Source organism: Canis lupus, chromosome 9 (assembly GCF_048164855.1).
Source record: "Canis lupus baileyi chromosome 9, mCanLup2.hap1, whole genome shotgun sequence".
Taxonomy (NCBI): Eukaryota; Metazoa; Chordata; class Mammalia; order Carnivora; family Canidae; genus Canis; species Canis lupus.
Window position 1 is genome coordinate 57,454,596 of NC_132846.1, and position 11,480 is coordinate 57,466,075.

The 11,480-nt window shown below is 36.3% G+C and overlaps 1 long non-coding RNA gene across 1 annotated transcript; it reads right to left on the bottom strand.

Annotated features, from left to right (window-relative positions):
• Nucleotides 1-2,286: 2,286 nt before the first annotated feature.
• On the bottom strand, nt 2,287-6,245 carry LOC140639471 (uncharacterized). Its single transcript, XR_012036186.1, has 3 exons — nt 6,106-6,245; nt 4,743-4,871; nt 2,287-2,991 (listed from the first exon to the last, which is right to left on the bottom strand). It is a non-coding gene; the product is annotated as an uncharacterized lncRNA (long non-coding RNA).
• Nucleotides 6,246-11,480: the final 5,235 nt, after the last annotated feature.

Below are 11,480 nucleotides of genomic sequence, written 5' to 3' on the forward strand. Positions count from 1 at the left end.
CAAGCTTCATATATCTTTTTTACTAACTATTGCCTTCTGCCTAATATTTTGTGCTCATATCTTCCCTCCATTCTGACCCTGCCTAACACTAGTCAGAGTATTTTCTGATCCTTCTTACTTATGAATTAATTTGTGCTCACAGAATATAACAGACTGTCTCCTATGCAAATCCGGCAGTTAAGAGACTTCGCTGTGAACTGGAAAGTGTCAGACAAGGTTTAGAGACAGATAGAATTGGGTGACTGTTCCAGCTCAGATATGCTAGTTGTCAGTATACATTTTAGAAAAGCCACTAAATCTCTGAGATTGTGTTTTCTCATTTGCAAAAATCATTTAAAAAATATCTACCTTATGTATAAAAGGGATCCACATAGTGCACAATAGTGTTTGTTACCCTTCTCATCCTCACTGTCATCTGGATCCTTCCACAAGCATAAATTCCTATGCGTTTCACCAGAAGCACTGGTGTGAAGATTCTCAGTGGAAGTTCTGGCAAAAGGCACCATGCTGTCTCACTTGTGAAAACAGGTCTCACCGGCTAAAAGAAGCATTATTTTGTTGTTGTTGTCATTGTTTTCTGCCCAATTTTCAAAATAGATTGTCAGGATGCTGGAAGAAACAAGCTTACCGGGGGGCACCTGGTTCATCTCCCATTAGCTTCCCCCACACTTTCTCCACCCCAACCCCAACAGGCCTCCCTGCTGTAAATAGAACCCACACAATAGGCTGCTGCTTCAGGGTCTTACAAGAATTGTTTTTCCTTCCTGCCTGGCCTGTGCCTCAGAAACACCTATGACTCAGACTTTCCATTTTCAGCTCATTACTCAATTGCCCTGCACTATGATGCCTTCACTTTAAAATTGCCACTGCATCACCTTTCCTTATCACTGGACAGCATGTCTTCCTTTCTTACGGGTTCCCGCTCAGACTGTCTATTTTGTGGGTGGTCTGCCTGCCACACTGATGTAACAGCTCCTCCCAAGGTGGGGGTTTAGGTCCGTGTTGTGCCTAGGAAGAGCCTGGGCCTATGTTAGGTGCTCAGTAACCACTTGCGGATTGTACAAATCAATAACTCTATCTAGCTAAGTGAGTTGACTTACAAAGAAAGTTCTTCTGGGACTAGAAAGTTGTAGGGCAGTCTTTTAGACCTCAAAGCATTACTTCACACATTTCAAATAGACAGGAAAAGAACGTTGAAAATCTATACTGATTGATAATTCTTTTTCTTTCTCTGAATACCAAAAAAATTAATTTAACTTAATTTAAAAGAACTAAAGTCATATGGCCATCCAATTAAAAATGATTCCCTTAGCTTAGGAGAAAGGAAGTGATGATTAAATTCACCAGACGCAAATAGACCACACCTTAAAAAATCTTTTTATACCCTTCATAAATTTATTATTAATTTTTTATTCTATTCTATGATTTTATTTTTCTCCAGCTATGGAATTTAAGAAAAACACCCAACCCCCACTGTGTTTCTAGGTATTATTTATTTTTCATGATAAAAATGACCTCCAAAAGTTTTTTTTCATATTCATTTATGCCTGGACATTATGAAAAATTGTTTCGTTTGATTTTGTCTTTAAAAAAATATGCTGCCTATAATGGCACTGTTGCTAATGGGATCTTCACACTAATTCCATGCACACAAGGAGGAGAACAAAATGGAAATAATGACTCGTGATAGTAATTTGTAGCTCAATGTGAAATCTCTTGGCAGGATGTGTGTTCCTGTATCCCATAAACAGAGTTAAAAGCTGCATTGTATTCATATCCAGAGGGACCAAACTGATGTATTAGCAAATTACAATAAAAGGGAAAATGGAAAGAAAGGGCTAATGTTGGCAACTAAGAATCACAGAAATCAGAGAAGTTATATGTGGGTTTCTAGACTAATGGGTGCTAGATTTAGATAACAATAGGCAAATTACTTGAAAATAGTTATAAATGAATTTTGAAAGCAAATTAATCTAAATAACCTTTTTAAGCTTGACTCACCATTAAGGGTAGTGCATTGTACATTTTGATACCCTATAGTCTCTTCAGTTATTAAAGATGCAAAGCGCCTAAAATCAATAGGACACATTGGTCTCGTTCTGCTTCTAATCTATGACTAGAGACACTAATACTATCATTATCTGAACTCCAGTTATATTTACTCATTCATCATAATTTTGTATACTTGTGTGGATAGGATTTGTCTGAAGTAGGAAATACATGAAAATAAAATTAAATATCATCAAGACAATGAATTTATTTTACTATTATTTTACTATTTATTTTACTATTTATTTATTTACTATTTTACTAATTTATTTTACTATTTATTTTACTATTATTTTACTATTGTTTTCCAGGCCTGCAGCTCATTCCCTGTTACAAATGAGGAACCTCACATAATGCCTGACTTGAGGCAGTTTGTAGTGGCCCCAAAGTTGACTGGAAAATAATGCACTCCTCTTTTCCTCTAATGCATATGCTTTCTCACTTGGAGGCTCCATTCATTTTTTTCTTGCTGTGTGGTGATTAAGGAAGTCTACAAATAGTTGATTCTCTCTCTTTCTGGGCATCGGATAAGATTGCCCTTTCCTACTGGATGACATTTATTCTTGACCATGTGTCTGGCATTGGAAAAGATATACGTGGTGTCACCCATAGAAAAGAGCCTTGAAGATCAGTGCAGATTTTGCTAACTTCAAAGCCTTCTCTTTTTCCTTCTGCAGGGACAAAACAGACTTTTCTGCCTGGGTCCTGCAGGATGGACAAAGAAAATGTGCCCCTGGCTTTGATGCGCATGACATAAGTGAAAAAAAAACTCTTCTTGGTGTGTTCATAGTGTTTGTTATCTCTACATAACTTAGCTTAACCTGAATGATTCATTTGGTTACATCAGGTCATCTAAATCTTGCCCAGAAGCTTCTTGAAGTCCTCTCATTTCCTCTTCTTTTCTTGTCTTCTCTTCAGTTAGTCCCATGCTTCGTTCTGTTTCTGAGCCAAGAATATATCATCGTAAGTATAACATAACTATTATGCATATGAATCATGCTAATAACAGACTGATGGCCTATTGGGGGGCATTTCTGAAGGTCAGTAAACAGATTTAGTATCCACCATCCAGAAAATATTGAACTAATTCAAAAGATCACATCAAAATCTGAAGAAACATCTTTATGTTGATTTCTTTCCCTAATTAAAAACTTTTTTCTTCAACTACCGACTTCTAATATCCATGAGGTTATATTTTCCCCAATTGTATGCATTTTTTTTCTGTTTCAATATAGTTAAAGTAGCATGCTTATTATAAATACAGACTTTGAAAATACAATATTTTCTGATTATATAGTAATTTGTTTATATTGAAGAACTCTCTCAACGATATTTATTACATACCTTCTACATTCCAGCCACTTGTCTATGTTGCTAGAAATAAAGCAGTAACCAAACTAGCCTGTGTCTTCATGGATTGAAACTTGTAGGACAATGAGAGACATTAAATAGCTATGTAATATGCTGGGTGATGATAAATACTATGAGGAAAAATATAGCATGTTAATGGAAATAATGGGTCTCCATGATAGTACGTAGTGGAAGAAATAGAATAGTTATTTTCAATAAGGATTATTTAAGCAAGATTTCTCTGAAAAGAGACACTTAAGCCAACTCTTGACAAAAAGGCAGTTGGAAGTCCTGAAATTTTGAGAAGTCACAAATAAATATATAAACTAAATAAAATCAGAAAAGTAAAAAACAAAAAAATAAAAACTTCCCATTCTTTACTATTAAAACACTTTTGTATTAATTCTAATGGTTTTAAAAATTATTTTAATAATATTATACTACTAAAATTTTTTCCATGTCCAATAATAATTTTCTTTTAGAAGTATGGAATGTATGCTGAACTATTCACAAGAGGTGGCTCTTGAAAGTGGAATGCTAAGAAACTTCTGTTTTGTGCTTTTTGCATTTTTGTGTTACTGAATGTTTTAAATCAGAGAACTCATAAGGTTTTAAAATATTCTTTTGTAGGGTAATCATCAATGGCTTTACAACATTCCATTATACAGCTAATTAGCTAAAACAAAATTTATTTTATTAAGCCACCATTATTGGATATTTAATCTTTCCAATTTTTGGTGAATAATATGATTTTAATGATTTTCATGATAAATATATAATATACTGCCTACATTATAAGCTAATTAGACTTTCATGGGCTAGCCTGGTAATACATAGTTTTGTATTCTATGGGAAATTGTATTATGCATTCCAAAACATTTATATAAGGAGTAAACTTTGGAGCATAATCCATGTTTTAATTGTGTTCCTGCTCTACAATTTAATATTTTTACATCTTGAGCTCCCTCTATACAGTGCTTGAATATGCATATGATATTCGTTAACCTTTAAATAAGCTGGGCTGTTCTGGGCATCAAATTAAACAAATGTTATTTTTATTTAAAAGTTTATAGCACTAAATAATTAGTAATAATGTAGACACTTAAACCACTTGCTGAGCAGGGGTAGGATTTGAACTGAAGAAACCCATCCGGTAAATCAATGATTGACAAAAACCATATGATTTGCAAGCTTCAGTGTACTAGGGAACTTTCTTTGATAAACAGTCCTCCATTCTGGGTGTTTTAATTGCTCATCTTTGTTCAAACACACCTGAAACTATTCTTAATACAGTGCTTGTAACATTGCACTAACCATGCTGTGCTTCAGTGTCTTCCACTTACCTGCAAATTTCTTAAAAGCAGGGACCACATATTTCTTCTGTGAAATCAATCCATGTTAGTCCCATGTCTGACACATGTCAGGTCCTCAGGAAATGTTTACTTCCCTTAAATAAGACCACCTGAAGGATGCTGTGGAAAATAGTATGAATACCAATGTTTGAGTAATACTAACCTGCCCAGAGCAAAGGACAATTTGAAGAGGAAGGAAAACAATGGGAAGAATAGCATTATTAGATCTGGAAAAGTTCGCTCAACACACATATTGAGTTCCCTTTAGTAGACAGGATTAAGGGAGGGTTGGAATTGTGTCTATACGCCTATAACTCTGGGTGGGAGGTAGAGATCTCTCTTCTTCCAATGATGAAGAATATAAGCCCTGCCTTATATATGAAACAGGTTTCACGCATGAATAGACTCCAGCTCTAGCCTGAACTTTCTGCTTTCTCCTGTTCCACCATCCTTACCCCTTCCTTCCATCTGGACAAATTAAAGATGGTAAAAAATGTGAAGAATAATTTCATACAAATGGTGAGCGCAGAATAACTGTCAGGTATGAAGGTAAGAGTAAGAGTCCTCCACCCCATCCCTATCATTACACTCCCTAAGAGGACCATGAGTATACAACTCTCAGATCTAAACTTCAATGAAGTAGTTGACAGTCCCCATGGCAACAGTATAAAGTTTATCACTGCGTTTGCACTGAAATTAGGCTTTTTACGGACTACTCCCATCCAATGACCAAATGTGGTTTGAGGCAGAGTCATGCCTGGAATATGAGAAATTCTTCCAGGGTTCTTTGGCTTGAAGACTCTCCTGTGACATTTCTGGACTTTCCTTAAACTATACAGTAGCTTAAGAAAGTTCTCATACACCTTCCTTCTCTTCCTCTCCTTTTTACTCAGGGTCGGACCTGCAGGGTGGTCTGATGGCTTTCCCAGGCTTTCTGGCTCTCTCATCATTTTACTTCACAGGCATTTCTCCTGATATCATTTTGCATATTTAACCCATCAGGCATCCACTTCCTCAAAGACCCTGAACAACAAAATAACAAAACACAACATGGATGGGTGTCATAATGCCTTAGAGTCTATTTTACATAGAGTAGTCCCCTCTTATCCATGAGGGATAAATTCCAAGACCCCCAAGTGGATGCCTAAAACCACAGATAGCATTGAACATATCTGTACTATGTTTTTTTTTTCCCCATAATATATACCTGTGATAAAGTTTAGTTTACAGATTAGGCACAGTAAGAAATTAACAGCAATAACATAATGAAATAGAACAATTATAACAATATGATGTTATAAAAGTTATGTGAATGAGGTCTTTCTCTCTCAATATTTTCTTGTACTATACTCACCCTTCTTTTCGTGATGATGTGAGATGAAATGCCTATATGATAAGATGAAGTGAGGTGAATGACTCAGGCATTATGACGTAGTGTGTGACCATTATTGACCTCTGATTGACCTCTGATTGTGCTTCAGGAGGAGGATCATCTGTTTTCAGCTCCCATTTGACTATGGGTAATTAAAACTGTGGAAAATGAGAATGGGGTTTGGAGTGGGGGTGGGGCTGTACAGTAGCTATCTGTCATCTTTCTTTCTTTTTTCTATCTACCCATCTATACATCTACCTATCGAGTTGTTTAAATGTATCCATAACTAAACTGTAAATATCTTGACAATGACTGATCTATCACATGCAGCAATTCTTCAAAGCTATGTGTATTAGTTTCTTGGACTGTCATAACCAAGGACCACAAACTGGGTGGCTTAACACAACAGAAATGTATTTTCTCACAGTCCTGGAGGCTAGAGTCTGAACTTAGGGTGCCAATAGGACCACAGTTTCTTTGAAAGTTTAGAGGAGAATCTTTCTTTGCCTCTTCCTACTTTTGAGGGTTGCCAACAATCATTGGTGTTTCTCGGCTTGTAGATGCCTCCTTTGGTGTCTGTCTCCCTCATCACGTGGCCTTCTTCTTCTATCTCTGTTTCTAACTTTCTCTGTTTTTATACAGTCAGTAGTCATTGGATTAAGACCTACCCTAATCCAATGTGATCTCAATTTAACTTGATTATTCTGTAAAGATCCTATTTCCAAATACAGCTGCATTGACAGATATCACCAGCTAGGACATGAATGCATCTTTTGGGGGAGAGACATCATTCACCAAAACTCTGTGGCTTGGCTTCCCTGCTATTGTTAGTATTACCCCAATCACACAACTGGCCCTTATACTTCAAGGATTCTCTGCTACCCTGTTGCTAACTCCTCACTTTCTCATCTCCATCTGCTGACCCCAAAGTCCTTAAAATTAATCCCAATCACCTTTAATTCAAGTTTAATCAATGTTTGCTCTGTTCATAGACAGCATGTCTAACAGCTTGGGAATGCTTCTTCTTTTGGTATGTATCATGTATAACAACTTGGGAAGCTCAAATGATAGTGAAATTATGTCCTTCCTGAACTCATCAGCCAACTGTCTCCCTACAACCCCACATGGCCTTTCCAAACATGACACATGTTAGGAAGATAGTCTGGACAGTATTCATGACACTCCTTTTGTTGCTTCTTTTTCTATGTCTTATTAGTGGGGAGATAATAAGAGGAAAACCATAGGTTTAAGGTATTTAGGCATTTGTGAGACAGAAAAAGTATATTTTTAAGGTCAGGGACCACGTATAAGAATTACTTTGGGCATATAAGCTTTCTAAGCCAACACGTTGTGGTGCCTTTCCAGGGATTGGCACAACATATACACATAGAGGTTATGAGTATTAAACTTACAAGGAGAAAAATATAGTTGATTCAATCATATTATAATCTTTATAATTTAATAAATTTATCAGTATCTATATTTCCATAATTATATCATGGAAAAGGCATCTGTTACGTGAAAGATACTATGCTAGTTGCTAAAATACAAAGAGAAGAAGTGTTATTTTTAAATCCCTATTGCATGACAAGCACTGATCTTGGTGCTTTTCAAATACTTGCTTTTTAAGTTCCTAAGGCCAACTGCTTTTAGTAGTTGCTGACATTATCTGTATTTCTTCAGAAACTACATGGTGTGGGAGACAGAATTGAAACACAATTCAAAGTTTAAACTTTAAAACACATACTTTCTTTATCAAGGTAAAATTAGTCTGGTCTTTGCCCATAAGGAGCTCATTTAATTGTGTGAATAATTCAAAAGTAATGTGGTTCCAAACTCATGTGACATATTCCTCAGTTCACCCTCCTAAACCTGCTTATTCGCAATTTCCTCTGCCTCATTTAATGTCATCATTAGAAACTAGGTGAAAAGAGTTCACACTGAATCTTTTTGTTCCCTTACCACCAATTCCAATTCAAGGCAAAGCCATTGACTTTACCTCTAAAATACATTATAAATATGATCACTTCTCATCTCACCTGGTGACCACCCCATTCCATGTCTCCTTCGATATCCTGCCATGATTACTACAATAGCCATCCAACTGGTTTCTCTTCCTTAATCTAGTTTCTACTACAACAAAAACATATAGCAGTATTCAAAAAAAAAAAAAAAAAAAGATACTCTGTAACTTCCTTACTTACCACAATCCACTGATTTTCCATTGTAATCAGTGCAAGATTCCAAATCCTTACTTTGGACCACAGATTCCACACAGTCTATTACTATGTCTCCACCCTTAGTTCTCTCCTTTTACAGATTCCATGGTCCAGCCACAACTGCCCTCTGTCTGTGCATCAAACAAATCACATGTTTTCTTGCCTCAGGGAACATCCCATTGCACTTTGCGTTTCCTGCATATAACTTTTCAGAGGTTTACATATGGCTATTTCTCTCTCATCCTTCCTGATTCCACTCATATATGAGCTCCACAGAGGGGCATAAATATCCAACTAGCATAATCCATAGTCCAAAGCAGTCAAACTCCGTCCCATAACCTATTTGATTATTTTCAGAGCATCATTACTGCCTAAAATTAATTAGCTCACTTTTTGAGTTTGCTCTTTTTATTATCTGCATTTTCTTAGTGGAAATAATTTAGTTCTGCAAGGGCAGATTTATCATGTTTACTCCTCTATTGCCAATATTCCACCTTGCCTAGCACGTAGAAGCTGTTCAAAAAAATTTGTGTTGAATGACTGATTTACAGCATGTTATGTAAAGACATATGTGAGCAGCTGGCTGCCTGGGGGAATTGGGAAAGATTGAATATTTGAGCTTGACCATGAAGGGCTCATTTCTTCAATGAGTATATATTAGAGGTTTACCATGCATTAAGCACCAAATTTGGGAGAAGGGGTTCCTCAGCAGATTAAGGTATTTCACATATGGAAGAACACAAAAAGACTATTATGAAGGTTATAAGGATGATAGACAGCACATATACTTTAAATAAAAAAAAAAGAAATATCGCGGCAGGCTAGAATAATCAATGAATGTTTACCTAGGGTTGAATGAAGACCCGACTCCCACAAAGGAAGAAGGGGTTTTAAGTAGTGTAAAGATCAGATAGAATTCTATAACAATAGGGAGGATATTGGAGAGATTAGAGCACCTAAATGTCTTATCACATGCCCTGGAGTATATTGTTTTGTAGTGTTGTGGTGGGAGATGTGGAGGGAAATTCATCCTGAGTAGGTCCTGGAAGCATGTAAAGGTCAGATTCTCAGGGAAGTTCTCAAGGTGGACCCGTCAGAAGCCTTTTAGCCAACCTCTTCCATTTTGATAAGGAAGCTATTGTGTACCATTCTGTTTAAAATTTAATATATTCCGGCTGTATTAAGAAGGATGAAAACCAATTTCAGGGACTCCTGGGTGGTTCAGCGGTTGGGTGCCTCACTTCAGCTCAGGTCATGATCCCGGAATCCAGGATCGAGTCCCACATCAGACTCCCTGTGAGGAGCCTGCTTCTCCCTCTGCCTATGTTTCTACCTCTCTCTCTCTCTCTCTCTCTCTCTCTCTCTGTGTCTCTCATCAATAAATAAATAATTAAAAAAAAAAGAAAAAGAAAACCAAAATCACTTTTAGTCTTTGTTGGCTTAGAATTAAAAAAAAAAAAAAAAACTTATAATGGTAGATTCAGAAATAGTTTCTTAAGACATTTTATTTTTATGCTACCAAAAATTAATATTTATATCTAATCTGTATCTAAATATCTATCTGTATCACCAGAAAACAGCAGTGTTCTTTCTGCTTCCTGAAGCACCATTTCCAAAACAATGATAGAAATTCTAGAGCTGGGAAAGACATGTAAAGTCATGTAGTAACAATCACGTACTTTACAGGTTAGAGTTCTAATATGTTAATTCTTTTTGATACTTGCAGTAGAGTTATTATTTTTGAAAGCACATGGCAGAGAACAAAACCTGACCTTCTGATTACTAGTGACTTTGTATTTCAGAGCAAGACTCCTCAGACTGAGGAACTTAATCAGTAATAAATTATTCTAAACTTTAGTCTCTGTCAATTTTATGCAGAGGTATATTGGCCAACTACTCTGTGTGTGTGTGTGTGTGTGTGTGTGTGTGTGTGTATGCATGCATGCATGTGTGTCTCCTTGCTTTTTATCTCTCTCTGTTTTATGTGCACACAGACATCCATACACATACTCACCTAAACATACTAAATAAACATAAATGGGGATCGCTGGGTGGCGCAGCGGTTTGGCGCCTGCCTTTGGCCCAGGGCGCGATCCTGTAGACCCGGGATCGAGTCCCATGTCGGGCTCCCGGTGCATGGAGCCTGCTTCTCCCTCTGCCTGTGTCTCTGCCTCTCTCTCTCTCTCTCTCTGTGTGACTATCATAAATAATAAATAAAAATTTAAAAAAATAAATAAACATAAATGCAAATATATGTATGTTTATAACATATTTGTATGTGTATATGTGAAATGGATCCTATAGCTAGTATAAAAAGAAACAAAAAGCAAGGACATTAATGGTTTATCAGAATAGGTCATCTATATAAAATGTAAATCTATCTATATTTGAATTAATGTTTTCTTTCTTTCTTTTTTAATTTGCTCTCCCAATCCTGTAGTTGAAGTTATTAAAGAAAAAAATGTTAAATTCCCATAAATCTAAACATGTGGAGAAAAGTTATCATAATACTTTATCTTCCAGGCCAAGAAATAGGACAAAGCTAGCACTTTTCTGTGGGCTGAGTTTGTTTGCAATAGCAAAACTAGATCCTCATGTCCTTTCAGCTCCATGCTCTATACGAATATTTCTGGATTTCCTTAAAAGCTGCTGAACTGGCATAGATACCTAGGTATTTAGAATAATTTTTGCTTTTTTTTTTTTTTTCATTGAGACTCATGGTTTTAAATCCCCAGGACTTGCTTGAATATGGTGGATTTATTCTCCAGATTTGGCCAGCATGTTGAGAAGAAATGAGATGGCATTGACCTCATGGGAAAAGTTAAGAGTACACAGTCCCCTTGGGGTAGCAAGCCCCCAGGGGTCCATTCACACCACACAGACTCAGTAATTAAGTTCAGAATATTAAAAAAAGAGTGGGGGGAGAAGAAATAGAGAAATATAAATAAACTCTTTGGTAGTTTTGCAAAAAAAGCATTATGAACAAGTAGGTTTATAGTATCATGATAGAAATTACGTCCACACAGTAGAACTTCTAAATTAGTTTTCCTCTGCAAAGATGTACAGAAAAAAAAGAGAAAAGAAGAGAATCAAACTTATATTCATACTTCATTAAAATAATTAGGCACCATCCATTAG